Source organism: Euphorbia lathyris, chromosome 2 (genome assembly GCF_963576675.1).
Source record: "Euphorbia lathyris chromosome 2, ddEupLath1.1, whole genome shotgun sequence".
Lineage (NCBI taxonomy): Eukaryota > Viridiplantae > Streptophyta > Magnoliopsida > Malpighiales > Euphorbiaceae > Euphorbia > Euphorbia lathyris.
In genome coordinates, this window is record NC_088911.1 from 118,994,148 (window position 1) to 119,011,668 (window position 17,521).

Here is a 17,521-nt window from a genome sequence, read left to right on the forward strand (position 1 = left end):
AAAGGTACATTTACACTAATCATTGTACCATCAAGTGCATCTAAACCATTCTATAAAAAAAGAACTTTAGATCATGTAATGTTTATATTATTGTAATGCAATAAGTGTTAAATTGTTGTACCTTGAAATACTTCCACCTATCATCATTGCAATCCTCTGGTATTGGGGTAGGTTTCTTAAGCAATACAACATGTAGCTTCAAGATTGCCATCAAACAAGCATGAAATTGTCTACTAACCGTTTCACCAATTCTATAAAAAAGTGCACCAACCATTCTATTCTTTTTATGGTGAGCTAGTGTGTACAAGAAGCCTGCAACAATCTCCTCTAAACATGTATTTCTTGTCTCACTCAAACCACCAATATCTCTAACCAATTCAAGAAGTGCACCAAATGTTCGCCGATTAACACGAAGAAAGTTTCTACACAATGTGTCACTTTCTCTAATCATTCTATTTAAGTTGCGCAATCTCATTTTTCTTCTAGTTTGTTTATCTAGTCCTAGACGTTGACCATTATGTAATGTTTTTCTAATTGTGTACAACATCAAATGGACCGATACAATACAATTAATTAATGTAACGACATATCGAATAAACTCGTAAACTCTTCTCCTTCTCAAGGAATGAGCAATACGTGCCATTTCTGTACAATAAAACATCAATAAGACTTTCAATCAAATAATAAGGCTATCATAATATACAAAAACACATAACACTATCATGTATAGTTAGAAAAACATATAACACTATCTTACTTAGAGAAAGTGAGAGATACAACAAAGAGAAGAAACATAGCATTACAAGTTTTCTACTACTATTTGATAGAATATCATTAGCAGAAACATATAACACTATTGACCCATTTAGTAAAATAATACATAATTAAGTTGCTTTAATATGGCATATAACTCTAATAAAAACATAGAAATCACACAAAGAGATAAAATCCCTGATTCTTATAAAGAGAAAGAACAAATAGCTCCACAAACAAATAAACCCAAACCAGAAAACAATTGTAAGAATCAAATTAGAGAACCCAAATCCAAATAGCAGCAAAAACAATTCTAATCAAATATCAAATATGAAAACATGACATTGGACTTATCAATTTGGGATGAAATATCAGATAATACCATAAAGCAATACATTGGACTTATCAATTTGGGATGAAATATCAGATAATACCATAAAGCAATGATTTGAAATCACACATAATGGGTGAAAAATTCAAGTCAGAAAATGGAACAGGTTGGAATTTGTAATTGGAAGCTTACCTTTTCAAGTCAGAAAATGGGACGGTGGAACTTTGAAAAAGCAAGACCGCGACGACGGCGAGGGCATGGAATGAAGTTTTCGACAATGGAGTGAATCGAGTGAAGTTTTCTGGACCCAAATCTAAGGATGTATTCAAAGAGGCCTGTTTTACCTGGGAAAGGGAATCCAATTCCTTAATGGGCTTGGGGTAATGGGCAAACCTAAAGTGGGGTAAACCCATAATCTAAAATGGGTAAAGGGAATGGATTTTTTTGCTAAACAAACAATAACAAAGGGAATGAAACCCTCCCATACCCATTCCCATTCCTAAAGACCCTGAACCAAACGCTCCCTTAATCTTTCATAAGAAAAGTAATCCCAAGTTTATTTAAGTAGTTATAAAATGTTCATACAAGCATGAAGTGAGACTATACTTTATAATAGACCAATAAAATTAAATCAACCCAAGTCAAGTAATGTGTTAAAGGGGTTGGCATATTACTGTTGAGACTTGCATGTAACATGATGCTTTGATTCTGTGCGAGAATGATCCACTACAGGGGAGGCCCTGGGGTGTGTGAGAGCAGGGTTGGGTATCACATAAAGTAATTATAGGATAGTTAATGTTAGATTGAGCATTCGTCACTCCTGATAAATATGAGATATATCCAAATTGCCGCTTGTGGTGAATTGACTGAAATCCTTGCAAGGTGATAGAGTTAAGAGTAGAAATGGAAATTCACTCAACTTATCTTTCAGAGTAAATTCAACCTGGACAAGTAAAAACAGACTCTTCGTTATATGTAACCTTGACACATTCCATGGTTATAAGAATTGTCCACAGGATATAGTTGATGAAGGATCGAATTATACTGCACCTAATGCGAAAAGGTAAACGTCAGTATTCAACCTGGCTTCTTATTTGCACTGGGGGGATGTCTTAGGTTCTGCCAGTAACAGCTCGCGAAGTCAGTCCGTTATATATAAGTAGAAATTAATCAGGATGAATTAATTCCAAATGATATATACAGCTAGTAGCAATAAGAACCTAATGGTCGCACATGGGACTTGGAACTAGAGGACGTAATTGTAATTTAGTGGGACATTAAGCATGGGCTGAAATTTGTATTAATTATAGGGATAAAATAGTTTAATTAATAATTATAATTAGATTATAATTGTGAATTAAATTATAGGATTATCTGATAATATTAATTAGAAGTTTTTAGTGTGATTATAACTCTAATTAATTATTACTAACTTAAATTAATAACTAATTGGATTAGAGTTATTATCTAAATATATTTAGATATTATTAAGATAATAATAAGTATTTATTTAATTATCTAATTAGCAATTCTATTCCGAATAGGATTCTAATTAATTAATTAACTAATGCAACTAGGGTTAGGGTTTGAGAAGTCTATAAATAGACCCCTCTCCTTGTAAATTCCGGCCAAGACAATACTACAGGCTAGGAATTGTTCTGAAATCATCTCGGCTAAATTAGTCTCTTCTTTACTCTCTCTTTGATCTCGTGTCGATTCCTTTAGAGGCAATCAACTTAGATTGCTATTCATTGGTTGATTACTAATAGCTTTTCTTTTCTGTGTTGATTATTATTCGTGATACATGGATTAAGAGTTGTGGGCACTTCGTTTGCAACTGTAGATAGTTCGTCATAAAAGGTATTTCATTCTATCCCCTCTTTGTATGAAATAACAATTAATAGAGCTTGAAAAGGGAAATAGATAAAATTTTATTATTCCGTTGTGCCTAGGCTTATCTATTTTCCTTCAATAATTTCTTAGAGCGATCTCTCGTGATCTTGACACTAAGGATATACGCTACTTCTCCCATACCTTTCATCTCAAAACTTGAACTAAGTCAAACTTTGGTTTGATTTACATGACTCTTATCATTTCCTGCAATTAGGATATCATCGACATAGAATGCTAGAATGAAAAACTTATTTCTGGAGTGCTTAGTATAGACACAGTGGTCTTCTTCAATCTGATTGAAGCCATTCGATGTCATCTCATTATGAAAACATAGGTACCATTGCTTTGAAGATTGTTTGGGGTCATAGATCGATTTGATTAATTTGTAAACCTTTTGTTCGCTGCCTTTTTGAATGAAGCATACATGTTGTATGTAAATTTCTTTTTCTAATTCTCCATTGAGAAAAGCAGTCTTAGCATCCATTTAATGTAACTCTAGGTCCAAACTTGCTACAATTGCGAGTATGAACCTTATAGAAATAAATCTTACAACATGGGAAAAAGTCTCCTTGAAGTTTATTCCTTCTTGTTGCGTATAGCCCTTAGCAACTAGACGAGCCTTATATCTTTTGATACTATTGTCAGCCTTTCGCTTAATCTTGAGCACCCACTTCTTCCCAATTGTCCCTCTACCCTTGGGTAAGTCAACCACTTTCCAAACATGGTTAAATGGCATAGAAGTCATTTCTTCTTGCATTGCTTTAATCAATTTATCATTTTCAAGACATGAGAGAGCCTCTTGAATATTTATTAGTTCTGTATCATCACCCGGAGTTACTAAAAGAGCCGAGCCTTTGATACTTAATCGTGGGCGTTTAACTTTTTATCTTTTAGTACGACGCAGTTCCAAACCTTGATAAATGAACTTCATATATTCATCATATTTCGATATGCTCCCACTTGGACCAAGTTCCATATTGTCATAATAATAGGGAATATCACTCCCACTTTCATTCAGATTTAGAGTATTCGTAATGTTCTAAGGTACATTGCCATTATCTTGTTCCTCAAATTCCTGGGGGATTTGAACATTATGAGGTTCCTCATAAATTTACCCACTCGAATCGAGAGGTCTGTTAGACTCTAATTCATCATAGAGAGTGCTATCTTGGTCAACATCGCCTGATTTTGAAAACTCATTTTACAAAAAGATGACATCCCATGATTCAAATTTTGTGACTTTTCCATCTTTGTTTCTCCCACTATAACATATCCTTTTGATAGTTCTGGGTACCTTATAAAGATACACTTCTTACCCATCAGTCCTAGTTTCCCAAACTTGCTCGAGTTATCATGGGTGAAAACGGTGCAACACTAGGGTTTTAAATAATTTAAAACGGGCTTGCGATCAGTCCATAACTCATATGGAGGGGAAGTTACAGATTTGGAGGGCACTCGGTTTAGGGCGTAATAAGTTACCGTGAGCAAGACATCTCCCCAAAGTGAAATGGGTAAGTTGTCCTCATCCATCATTGATCTAACCATGTCGAGAAGAGTTATATTCCTCCTTTTGGCAACACCATTTTATTGTGGAGTGTATCAAATTGTCAACTGATCTTCAATTCCTTTTTCATCATATAAAGTGTTGAATTCATCTGAAAGATATTCCCAACCAGGGTCGATCCTAAGACTTTTGAGGTCTAGGAGTGAAGTACCAAAAGGGGCCCTAATAAATAAATGCATGTAAAAAATAAAGTAAGAAAGTCATTGTATAAAAAAAATAACTTTAAGTACCCCATTTCTTATACAAAATGATGTCTACGAGCATTTTTAGATGCAAAATCACTAATAATAGTGTGTGCATCAATACGTTCTAACATATTTCTCTCGGGTAAATTACACCCATGGCCACTAAGTTTTACTCATTTTAACATTGTGGCCACTGAACTTCAATTCTTAACGGTATGACCACTGAACTTTATTCGTTTTAACACCGGTGGCCATTGAACTTTAACTAATTCCTCAAAATGACCGGTAACGACCTCAAAATGAAAATATTAAAGAATTAAAGTTGTTCAGAACGACATTTACCATGAAACCATATTTTTTATTTTCCAAAATCACCTTTTTTGGACCTTTCGCTCTCTACAAATTCACTCTCTCTCTCTCTCCTAACCAAAAAAAACACCTAAATGACCTCAAAACAAAAAATTTCAAGAATTAAGGTTTCTTATAATATCATTAACTCTTCGATTTTTTTTATTTTAAGGCCGTCAACGGTCGTTTTGAGACGTTAAATGGCCACCAGTGTTAAAAAGTGTAATGTTCAATGCCCATACTGTTAAGAATTGAAGTTCAGTGACCATAATGTTAAATGGATAAAGTTCAGTGGGCATGGGTGTAATTTACCCTATTTCTCTCAATACATAAAATGGCTAAACCATTCAACTTTTCTTGTGACATTGGTGATCTTATATATTTTTTCAATAATTTTAACTTCGAAAAACTTCTTTCAGCATATGCAACAGTCACTAACATAGTTGAGAGGATTCGAAAAACAATTGAAATATTTGGATAACAATCTGATGCTTTCATAAACTCGAGAATTTTAATTGGTGATATGAACTCATTGGGCAAAGTCATTTCTAATACTTTCACTTCTGAAAAAAGATCATCTGCATCAACATCCGAAAAATCATTATAAGAAAATGTAGTCTTAAAATTTATGCAAAATTTTCTTAATTCATCATTATCCAATGACTTCAACCTTTTTGAATCAAATAAGAATCCAAAAATACCTTCAAATATCTTTAATTGATCAAATCTATCTTTCAAAGATTTTCTTACCATATCAACAACAATAAAAAATAATTAATTAGGATTCCTCGACTGATTGTATTATTTCATCATTATCATTCTCGTCAAATTGTTTTTTCCTAAAATCACGACGCCTGTTGGAAGTGTTGATTCTATATTCATATCATGTGTAAGGGATTTGGCAATATTCATACAAGATTCAAGCCCTTCATTTCTATATTTTCAAAGTATGACATTACACCTTCTACTTCCTTAATTCTAGTGTCAATGCACGTGGATTTAGATTGTAGTTTTTTACTCACCATGTTTATAACAAATAAAATTTCATATCAAATAACCATGCTGAGTAAAAATTCAATGCTTCACTTTTTGACATCATCACGACTATTATACAATTCCAATAAAGCTAATCTTATTTGAGGTGCTTGAAATCTTATCGCTTTAACACTTTTAGTTCGACTTTCCCATCAAGTATTACACAAAGATTTCATTATTAACCCCGGAACATTATCAACTAAAATTTCCCACCTTTTGGTAAAATTAGCAAATAATGAGTACACGAGTTGCACAATTCCAAAAAATGAAATAGCATTAACACATGAATGTGCCATATTAGCTAGAGTAAGATTAAGACTATGACACGCGTATGGCATATATAAAGCCGTCGAATTTATTTCAAGCAATCTCTTTTGCACCCTTTGGTGTTTTCCTTTCATATTAGATCCATTATCATAACTTAACCTCTAACATTATCAATATATAAACCAAGGGATTTGCATACATTTAACAATGCCTTAAAAAGCCTCAATCCAGATGTACCATCCACTTTTAAGAACTCTAAAAAAACTCCTATATTTTAATTTTGTCACTTGACATATTCACACATCATACTATCAAAGTCATTTATTCTTTATGGCTCACATCCGAGGTACAATTAAGAATTATAGAAAATATTTTGCCTCCTTAATGATTTTTATCATATAGAAGTTCTAACACTATAGGCTAAAAGAGAAATCGATTCATTTTGAATTTTAGGACCAAAATAATGGTAGTGAATTTCTTGGTTTCTGATACGTCGAACATGATATTGCATAACCAAATCAAATTCAACAATCATTTCAATTAAACCCAAAAAATAACCATTACTATCCTTATAAAGTTTCACACATGATCCACGAAAAGCTAAATTATGTTTCACTAGACATTTTACCACGGAAACTATTCTAATCTAAAATTGTCTCCAACCTTCTTCTTCTTTTGAAATTCCTATTTGCAAATCTTTATCAATGCCTTAGTTACTTTTTAATCTTATCTTGCTTCAGTCCAAGTACTCATATTAGTCATATGCTAAAAAAAATTCTCTTGTTGTTTGAGTCTCTCACTAAGATGCTTCCAATCATCCAATTTGCTAAAAGACTTTTGTTATTTTGAGATGTGAATAATTTGCAACAAAAGAAATATACTTTATTTGCAAGTTTTGAGTAAACCAACCATTTCCTATCACTATTCTCTCTAGTACTCAACTTTCAAAAATAATAAGCATATGAAAAATGCCTAGAAAGATTATCTAAAGGAAATGTAAGATTCAAATCCCTTATAGGCCTTTTTTCAACTAATATATCCATGGCTTTATTATCGAGATTACCCAAATTTTTTGGATCATGAATATCCAAACGAGGGACTAAGTGTTCATCAATATCAGCATCATCGACATTCCACATATTTTGGTACATTTTCATGGCCACTCAAATTAGTAACATCCTCGTTGATGAGATTTTCATCATCCAATTGTTCATTAGGTTATTCAATATTAGCTTCATCCACACTCAACCCACCATTAGAAGACTCTTCAACTCTTTTAGAAAAAAATTTGTTTATAGCCCCTTTTTGCGATTCTATGAGGTCTTTTGTGTTGGGGTTTGGTGTCCTATAGAGAATTATTATAGGATATAAACCAATTGTAAATGAATAAATTATCGTTTGTTTTATAAGATATAACATGTTAAACTATATAAAGGCAATTATCTTTTATCAAGAACTAATCAAGTTAAATAAAAGAAATCCCAAAGTTTATTTAAGTGATCATAAAGTGTCCATACAAGCATGAAGTGAGACGAAACTTTATAATAAACTGATAAACTTAAAAACAACCCCTAGTCAAGTAATGTGTTTATAGGATTAACATAATACTGTTGAGACTTGCATGTAATAATGTCTTCTGTTGTGAATAGAGAGCTGATCTCACAAGCTTTAGATATGGATATATCTAGACAGTTACACGGATTCGGTGAAGGAGTTCATTAAAATTGGGGACTCGATTTGAGATAACAAGATAGATGGATTTATCTAATGTCACTTGTTTCATCTCAAATAGTATTAGTAGTTATAAGTAATCCTTAGACTCAAATAAACATTAATTAGTGATCCTGGATTATGGAGTGTGATGATTTGATTCTGTGCGAGCACGATCCACTACAGGGGGAGCCTTTGGGTGTGTGAGAGCAGGGTTGGGTATCACATAAAGTGATTGCAGGATAGCTAATATTAGATTGAGCATTCGTCACTCCTGATAGATAGGAGATATATCCATGGCCTCTTGTGGAAGAATTAACTGGAAATCTTTGCAATGTGATATGTTTAAGAGTAGAATGGAGATTTCACTTAACCTATCTATTCAGAGTTAATTCTACATGGACAAGTAAAACAGACGTCTCATTATATGTAACTTGACATATTCCATAGTTACAGATTTGTCTAAGGATATAGCTGATGGAGGATCGAATTATATTGGACCTAATACAGAAAGGTAAACGTTGGAATCAATTTGACTTCTTATCACTCTAGGGAATGTGACGATTCTACTAATACAGTATGTGCACTCATTCTGTTATATGTTTAGGTTAAATTAGTTCGGTTGAATTAATTTAAATAAACATATACGACTAGTTGCGGTAAGAACCTCATGGGTCACACACAGAATTAAGACCGGAGGACGGAATTGTAGTTTTGAGAAGGAGAGACTAGGGGGATGAAATTTATAGTATAAATTAAAGATTGGATTAATTGATTTATTTAGATAAATGTAATTAGATTATATTTATGGTTATATCAATTAAAGAGATAATATTAATTAGATAAGTATAATGTGATTATATATCTATATTATTATCCTAACTTAATTAAATATTCTAATGGGATTAGGATAGTATTTATTAAATATAATTATATTAGATATAGATAATATTTGATAAATACCTTTTATTATCTAATTAGAAAACCTAATATGGTTAGGAATCTAATTAACTAAACCTAATGTGATTAGGATTGATTAATTTTTTTTTATGAAAAGGATTGATTAATTAAAAGACTATAAATATACCCCCCTATGCTAGGATTTTCTACCAAGACAATTAGAGGAATATGATTTTCTTCTCGTCCCCCATTCGACAAATTATCTCTTCCATTCATTCGTTTCTTAATTCGTGTGGATACCGTTAGAGGCAATCTACACTTGGTTGATATTTTGGTCGATTACTAACATTTCAGTTTTGTTTTTGTTTGTGTTCATGATTGACATGATATCCACGTGGGCACTTCATTTACAACGGTAGATAGTTCATCAACCAAGGTATATATGTTTAATCCCTCTTTATATGAAATAACGATTAACGGATCTTGGGAAAAGAGAAATATATAAAATAGATAAAAATTATATTTTCGCTGCGCCTAGACTTGTCTATTTTCCTTCATTGTGTTCATTTTCTCTTTTTCCCTTTTTCACTACCAGATAAATGCTTTCTAAGCAACATTATCTATTAAAACTGTAATTTGTATGACAACAAAATTCACATAAAAAGTAAAAAAAAAATAGCACATGGATCTTGCGTTTGACTTAGATTATGGAAAAATAATGAATATGGACCATTTATAGAAAAGTATTAAATTTAAGATCAATTTTTTTTGAGTATCCAATTTATGTCTTAACCAAGTTCAAAAATCACACCATAATACACAAATAAAGAATTTCAATTCACACTAGAAATATAATCCCCAAAAGTGGCTTGTAAAATTAAAATGATGGAAATAAAAATTACCTTTTCCAGAGTTAACGTCTGATGAAGCTTGAAGAATAATAATAAATGGGGAGTGGTGTCTGGTGAGAATTTGATGCGCTTTTTTTTCTCTCAAACTCAAAATTGTTGTGATTATTGAAGAAAATTTGATGACTTTCAGTTTCAGATATAAAGAAGAATAAAGATGAATAATGAATTGAATGAGGATTTATATAATCTTTAATTGTAGAATGAAGATGAGGAGTTGAAAAAATATAACCGCTTATAGGAGAGATAAATTAGAAATTGTTGGGATTTGGGTGGAATTGATTCAAGAAGATGATGAGTAATTGGGAAATGTAGATATATCGACAAAATGGTGCTTTAAGTTTTTTTGGATTAATTGTTCAGTTTAAATGTAATTTTTTAGGGACTATAGGTATATTTTAGTTATTAAAATTCCTTGTATTTAGGGATATAGTAGTAATTGTCAAATGTAAAATTCTATCCTTAATTAACAGTAAAGGATGGATAATTATATAAAAAAGGAAAGGGCTGACAAATGAGGGTTGCAGTATAATTAAATGGCCCAGTATAATTAAATGAGGGCTGAAATTCTATTCGTATGTTTGAATATGTATTTTTTTTCTATATTAATATATAATAAAGGCTATAAAAAAGTATTTTTTAGGGCCCTCATTTCCATGGAACCTGGGCAGGCGCTCCTCCTAACCAGGCCCAAGGACGGGTCTATTCCCAACCTTGGTTGGTTCTCAAAGCTTTGACTTTTCTATATAACTGATGCTCAGTTAAGTTCGTGAACTTCTTGAAACAATTTAATGCCTCAGACTTGTAATATATAAGATAGATGTGACCATATCTTGTATAGTGGTTAATAAAAGTGATGAAATAATAGGCCATGTGCCTTGCCCTCATATTCATTGGACCATGTACATCTGAATGTATCAATTGTAAAGGGTAGTCGGCTCTTATAGCCATTCCAAATGGTTTTCTAGACATCTTTTCTTTTAGGAATGTCTCATATGATGGTAATTCAAATGTTTTCAAACTACCTTACATGCCTTCTTTAACTAATCGATTCATATGATCTTGACCTAAGTGATTCAAATGAGCATGCCATAATAATGAATCTTTATCAATAGAAGAAGAATAAACAATATTAAAGGAAATGGAATTATTATAAGTACGTAACTCAACATCCATTGCTATTAAACCATTAGTAAAATAATTAGATCCATAAAAGGTATCTAGTAAACACAAATTCAAGTTGTTATTGTCAAAAAAAACAAATTAAAACCCATGCTTATGAAATGTGAAACATAAATGAGATTTCATCGAATCTTAAGTGCATAGAGAACAACATGTATGAATAGGGTCCGACCACCTCGTAGAACCAGCCTACAAGTACCAATCCTTTGAACCTACGTGTTAGTTGAGTTCTGTTTCATCAGACCAAACTCCAGAACCCAATTCTGCAATTGGAAGATGCCTGGCTTAAGGTTCAAAATAACGTGACTCCAAAATGTAACTCTTCGTGTCTTGGGATGCAAGTAAGACATGGAAAAACAGCAAAAAGGGTTTTAATCACACAATCTTCTAAATTCAAAAAAAAATTAGCATAGGTTTGAGTTTCGACTCTAAAACCTAAATATGTATTATGATAAGTAATTTCAGATTAATTCCAAAGAGTTACAATTAATATATACAATTGAATAAATTAAACTCATATAACTCTATCATAATTGAATCCTAATTAGTTTGAATTAAATACAGGATAAGTATATGACTAAAGGATAATTAGAAAGTATAGTTATTAGAGTAAAACTTTATGGTGGAGATATGTACTAGCAGCGCCCCTCGATGCAATATTGGGGACTCATCCAAAGTCGATTCTGAAGAAGTAAAAAGTGAATGCTCGGTAGAGACATGGTTAAAATGTCTGCAACTTGATCATGAGTTGGAATAAAACGAACGGATAAGAAAACATTTGCAACCTACTCATGCATGAAGTGGTAATTCAATGTACTTTGTGCGCATATGAAAATCGGGTTGATCGTGAGATAAACGGCACCAACATTGTCACATTAGAGCTGAAGGGGGCGAGGAATTGGGAACCATAGTTCTCGTAGAAGAGATTGAATCCAAAAAATCTCAGCAATGGCATTGGCAACCACTTTTTATTCACTCTCGATAGAGGAGTGAGCAATCGTAGGTTGCTTACCAGTATGCTAAGAGACAAGACTGCCATCAAAGTAGGTACAAATGACACCTGTTGATTGACGGTCATCCATGCAAACCCCTCTCCCCTAATCGTTGTCAGAATAGCAATGTATAACACAAATTGGGTTGGAGAAAAAGATAATGCCATGATCTCTAGTGCAATAAATATATCGAAGTACGAACCTATTTCAAGTGTTCATTCGTTGGGCAGTGCAGGAATTGGCAAAGTTTGTTGAAGGAGAAGGCAATAACGGGATGAGTCAATGTCAAATACTGGAGTGCACTAACAATGCTTCGATACTCATCTCCGAAGGTAATAGGCATTCTATGTTCCTTGGACAAATTCAGAGTGGAGGCCATGGGAGTGGAACATGGTTTGCAATTACCCATTTTTGCTCGTTCAATAATGTTGCCTGCATATTTCGCTTGGGACAGATGGATGCCTTGACTGGTGTAAGTGATTTCAAGCCCAAGAAATAAAAAGCACAACCAAGATTACGAACCGAAAATTTGGTTTCAATGGTATGATTTGTCACATTTGTGTCCCTAATTTTAGTTATTATACCATAATATTTGGTTACATTATAGTTATTTATTGATTGAAGAGTTAATTGGATATATGGATATAGTTTGGAGGTTAATTTCATGCTTTAAGTGTAAAATTAAAAGTTTAGGGTAAGTTTTAAAAGAAGTTAAATTTTAAAGGGGTCAAAATGGAGATTTTCCCTTATTGGGAATATAAATCTCACACTTTAAGACACTATTTTCGTGCACATCTTCCCCAACAAATAAAAAATCAAATTGATCTCCATCTTATTCATTTTTCCCATTCTTTTCCATTAAAACACCTAAATTACCCAGTTTCAATGATCTTAAGATATCCGAAGATTGCACCGTCGGATCGAGCTCATTTTTTTACAGTAGGTTCTAGACATCCTAATACACATTATTGTCGGTGTGATTTGGATTTGGAGACTTCTAGCTTGGGTTCGACCTAGACAGATTAGAGGGACAAATTTGGGGTTTAATGTGCTAATTTTCTCAATTAGTGCTAAAGTAAGTAATTATCAACTACCCTTTTAAGTTTTTATGTATATATATGTATATACAACTCTATATTTTCCAGAAAATCAAATTTTTGTTGGGATTTTTGCCATGCATTTGATTAATTTGAGTTTTTATGATATAGTTTTGAACATGAGTTTAAAGTTAAGTTCAAGTAATTATATATGTATTTGCATGTCAATTTCCACCTATAATATATGTTTATGTATACATGATTTAAGTTTGGTTTTGATGAACTTAGTATATTTGATTAATATTTGTGTAAGATTTGATATTTTGAAGAGTTAAAATTCAAAGAAAAGTGTGTTGAGAAACTTTATTGATAATTGATTTATGAACAATGGTATATTTATATGTTAAGTGATTTTCTATAAACTTATTTCTCAAAGTAAATTTTAGTTTTAATTAAAGATTGTTAAAGTTGCAATTTTTATGAATTTATGATTTATTGAAATGAAGTTTATATATGATGATTTATGTGTATTTTTAAGAAATTAAAGTTAATATTGATAAGTATATTTTTAAATTATTTATTGGTGATTTTGGTTTGATTTATGAAGTATGATTTAATATTTTGAAAATTGATTGAGTAAAGGTACTGAGAAATTTATGATGTTGATTTATGAGTTATATATATATTTACATATATATATATATATGTTTTTAAATTATAATATTTTTAGTATCCATCAAGAGTAATCCGGATAGGTGGCTTTAATTAAAGTCCGTATTTAGTGAGAAATACGGCATGTGTACACAGTTGGAAGACCTATCGGGTATGGCAAAGAAGTGTTGAGTAAGACCATGCAGGATAGGCAAAATTATGAGATATCTCGATTATATTGTATTGTGGGGATTGATACATACGAGGATTATCTCTCGGATGGATACAATCTATAAAGTATTTAATGAAGTACGATTTATGAAGTATTTACCGAAATACGGTTTATGAGGTATTTATTGATTTATAGTTGATTTGAGTAAATGGTTAATTGCAAACCTATTTATTTTGTATAGTCGAGATTTTAAACAAATAAATATATATAGTTATTTTGGACATGCGTTTTATATTAAGTGTTTTAATACCGTGATTTACGTTTTGACTATGTGTGATATTTTGAGAAATAATGTTTAATACAAGCTTATGATAATTAAAATTTCATATCTGGTTAAAAGTACTATTTTGAGTATTTTATTATGATTTAATCCATAAAATGTTCATTTTGAAGTATATGAATTTTATATGATGTATTTTGAAAATCAAACTATATATATACTTATTTTGAGTATAAGTATTTTATGTAGTTGATAATTGCTTACTGAGATTTTTGTCTCACATTTTTAAATGTTTTAATGTTTTTAGGTGAGAAAGTGCAGGATAGAGAGAAGGTTACCGACCGATTAGGCGAGGATCGGAAGTAGTTGCTTATTGTTAGAATTATTATTAGAACTTTAGTATTTGACTGTAATATGATGAAGTTGGTAAATATGTTGAGGTTTTAATGTAATAGGAATACGGATTTGTTTAGAATATACATTTAAGAGGAATACCTAGAAAAGTGATATTTATGATATTTGGAGACTATTTAGTGTTGATTGTGATCTTTCTATTTCACGCCCGATGCCGATTGAGGTCGTTTAGGGTCGGATGTGACATGATTGATGAGAGTTGAACTCGTACTCAGGGCCGGCCCTAGGCATAGGCCTGGGGTGCGGCCGCCTAGGGTCCAAGGCTAAAAGGGGCCCAAAAATTTTAATTTTATTGAATATATACTATTTTTTTAATTATAAATTTAGTTATAATACCCATTAGGTCTAAAAATTGACCAAATAATATGACAGTTAGGTTTAAAATCGGCCCAAATTTCTATTCTTAGACTTTTTAAGTACAATTTTTATTTATTAAGGGCCATTATCTCTTATTTCGCCTGGACCCCCTAAAATGTCAAGACCGGTCCTGCTCGTACTTGTGACAAAGATGTCATCGACATAGCAGAGAATGAAGATTTTGTCCATATCAGTATAACGAGTGAACAAAGAATTATTCATTTATGACATCGAGAAACCCAAGGTGCAAATGAATTGTTTGAGACGTAAAAACCACTCACGAGGGGCTTGCTTTAGCCTGCAGAGAGTTTTTTTAGTAAACACACGTGATTGGGTTGATCGCTATCTTGAAAACGATGTGGTTGTTCCATATAAATTGTTTCATTAAGGCAACCATGAAGGAAAGAATTGGAAACATCGAACTGGTTGATAGACCAGTTATGCGCAGCAGCAAGAGATAAAATGATGGAAATGGTAGTCGCCTTAACCACTAGAATAAATGTCTCTTTGTAATCCAAGCTTGACAGTTGTGTAAATCCACGAGCAACCAAATGTGTCTTGTAACGTTCGATAATGCCATCAAGTCATTTTTTTATGTAAAAGAGCCAACGATAAGTGATGATGCTACGATCTGAAGAACGGGGAACCAATGTCCAAGTACCATTATCCAAGAGAGCTTTGGAGAAATAACTCGGGTCAGGCGAAGGCATTATTTTAAAGGAATGAATAGCCGAAAATTTTCCTCGAGAATGCAATGTGGAAGCTCGAAGCTGCATTGGATGCCTGTGGTATGGATGAGGACCTAGTGATGTAGGGTTGATGCTGAAAGGTTCCTATTGGGAAATATGAGGGATAATGTTTGACGTACTTAGATTAGTCTCATGAGAGGAGAAATGGGACTTGTATGAAGTAGAAATGCTTATTGGACTGATGATAAGAAATGAGACCAAAGAGTTCGTGGGTCCTGGTGTGGGGCAGGTGTCAAGTGACTGGATAGATAAGGGAGTAGTAGAGAGCTTAGAAGGGAGTGTAAAAGTGGGACTAGAAACAGAAAAAAAAGGGATAAGAAGTGGACAAACCAATAGGAGAAGGAGGTGAAGTACACGGTGAAGCCACTGGAATATGGAGAGGAGATGCAAGGTGTTGAAATCCAATTTTGATGAAGTTTTTGATAACACAAAAATTATGATTAAGGAATTAGATCCCTAAGGTATTGAAAATTTAGAATCAATTATTTGTGTTTATATGCTAACAATTTATTTTAAGTGTTTGAAATGATTAGAAGCAATATACAAAAATCAGCAATAAGGCCTTAATGAAATTAAAGGCCTAGCCGAAACAAGCCCAGAACCCATAAGCAGAAGCCCATGTGAAAGTCAAACAAAGACTTTCCTAATCTGGCAAAATATCAGAAGACAGAAGACTCTGTTAAAAACTCATCTCTTTTGATAATCACAAACCAGGAAATGCACAGTGTGCACGTATGTGGTTTCAAAATTCAGAAATAGATTATTAGACACGTGTCTTAACGGTCAATAGTCCTCTGAATTCTGAAATGGCTATTTCCTTAAATGGCAATATGGGTGCAGCAAGTCAGAAGCTCTAGAGGAGAACATAAGTTGTTTCTTCACAACAGTTACCTTCTAATTCAAATGATAAGTTTGAATGCTCCACCTATAAAAGCCAAGTCCAAGCTCCATTTTAGCGCATATTAGTGTTAAGTAGCAGGCCGACGGTTCAAGCCGGCGATTATAAGATGCCTACTAGCCTTTCTCCGAAAAAGACTAGCCTTCTCATATCGTACCCAATTTCCCGAAGCCAACCGGTCTCCTATAAGGAATCCGGTTACTTTTTTTTCCATTCGTGGGTGGCGACTCTTCTATCTCTGAGCTTTGGTCCTGCCGAGTAGCTTAATTCCCGGATTGATTGCTTTCAGCTTCAATCACATCGTTGTCATCAACAGTATCATCCCCTCGGGTCTTCCGGGCGAGGCTTGATATCTACAATAACTCTCTTGAGATAAGGTCAATAGTTTCTTTAAGCGATCCCTTGTGATCTTGACCTCAAGGATATATGCAACTTTTCCTATATCTTTCATCTCAAAACTTGAACTTAACCAAGCTTTGGTTTGATTTACAAAAGTCATATCATTACCTGCAATTAGGATATCATCAACATATAATGATAAAATGATAAACTTATTTTCGGAGCGTTTGGTATAGACATAGTGGTCTTCTTCAATTTGATTGAAGCCATTCGATGTCATCTCATCATGAAAACGATGGTACCATTGTCTTGAAGACTGTTTGAGGCCATAGATCGATTTGATCAATTTGCAAACCTTTTGTTCGCAGCCTTCTCAAACGAAACCTACAGGCTGTTGCATGCAAATTTCTTCTTCCAATTCTCCATTGAGAAATGCAGTCTTGACATCCATTTAATGTAGCTCAGGTCGAACCCTTCCACTAGTGCGAGTATGAGCCTTATGGAAGTAAATCTTAAAAGAGGAGAGAATGTGTCCTCAAAGTCTATTCCTTCTTGT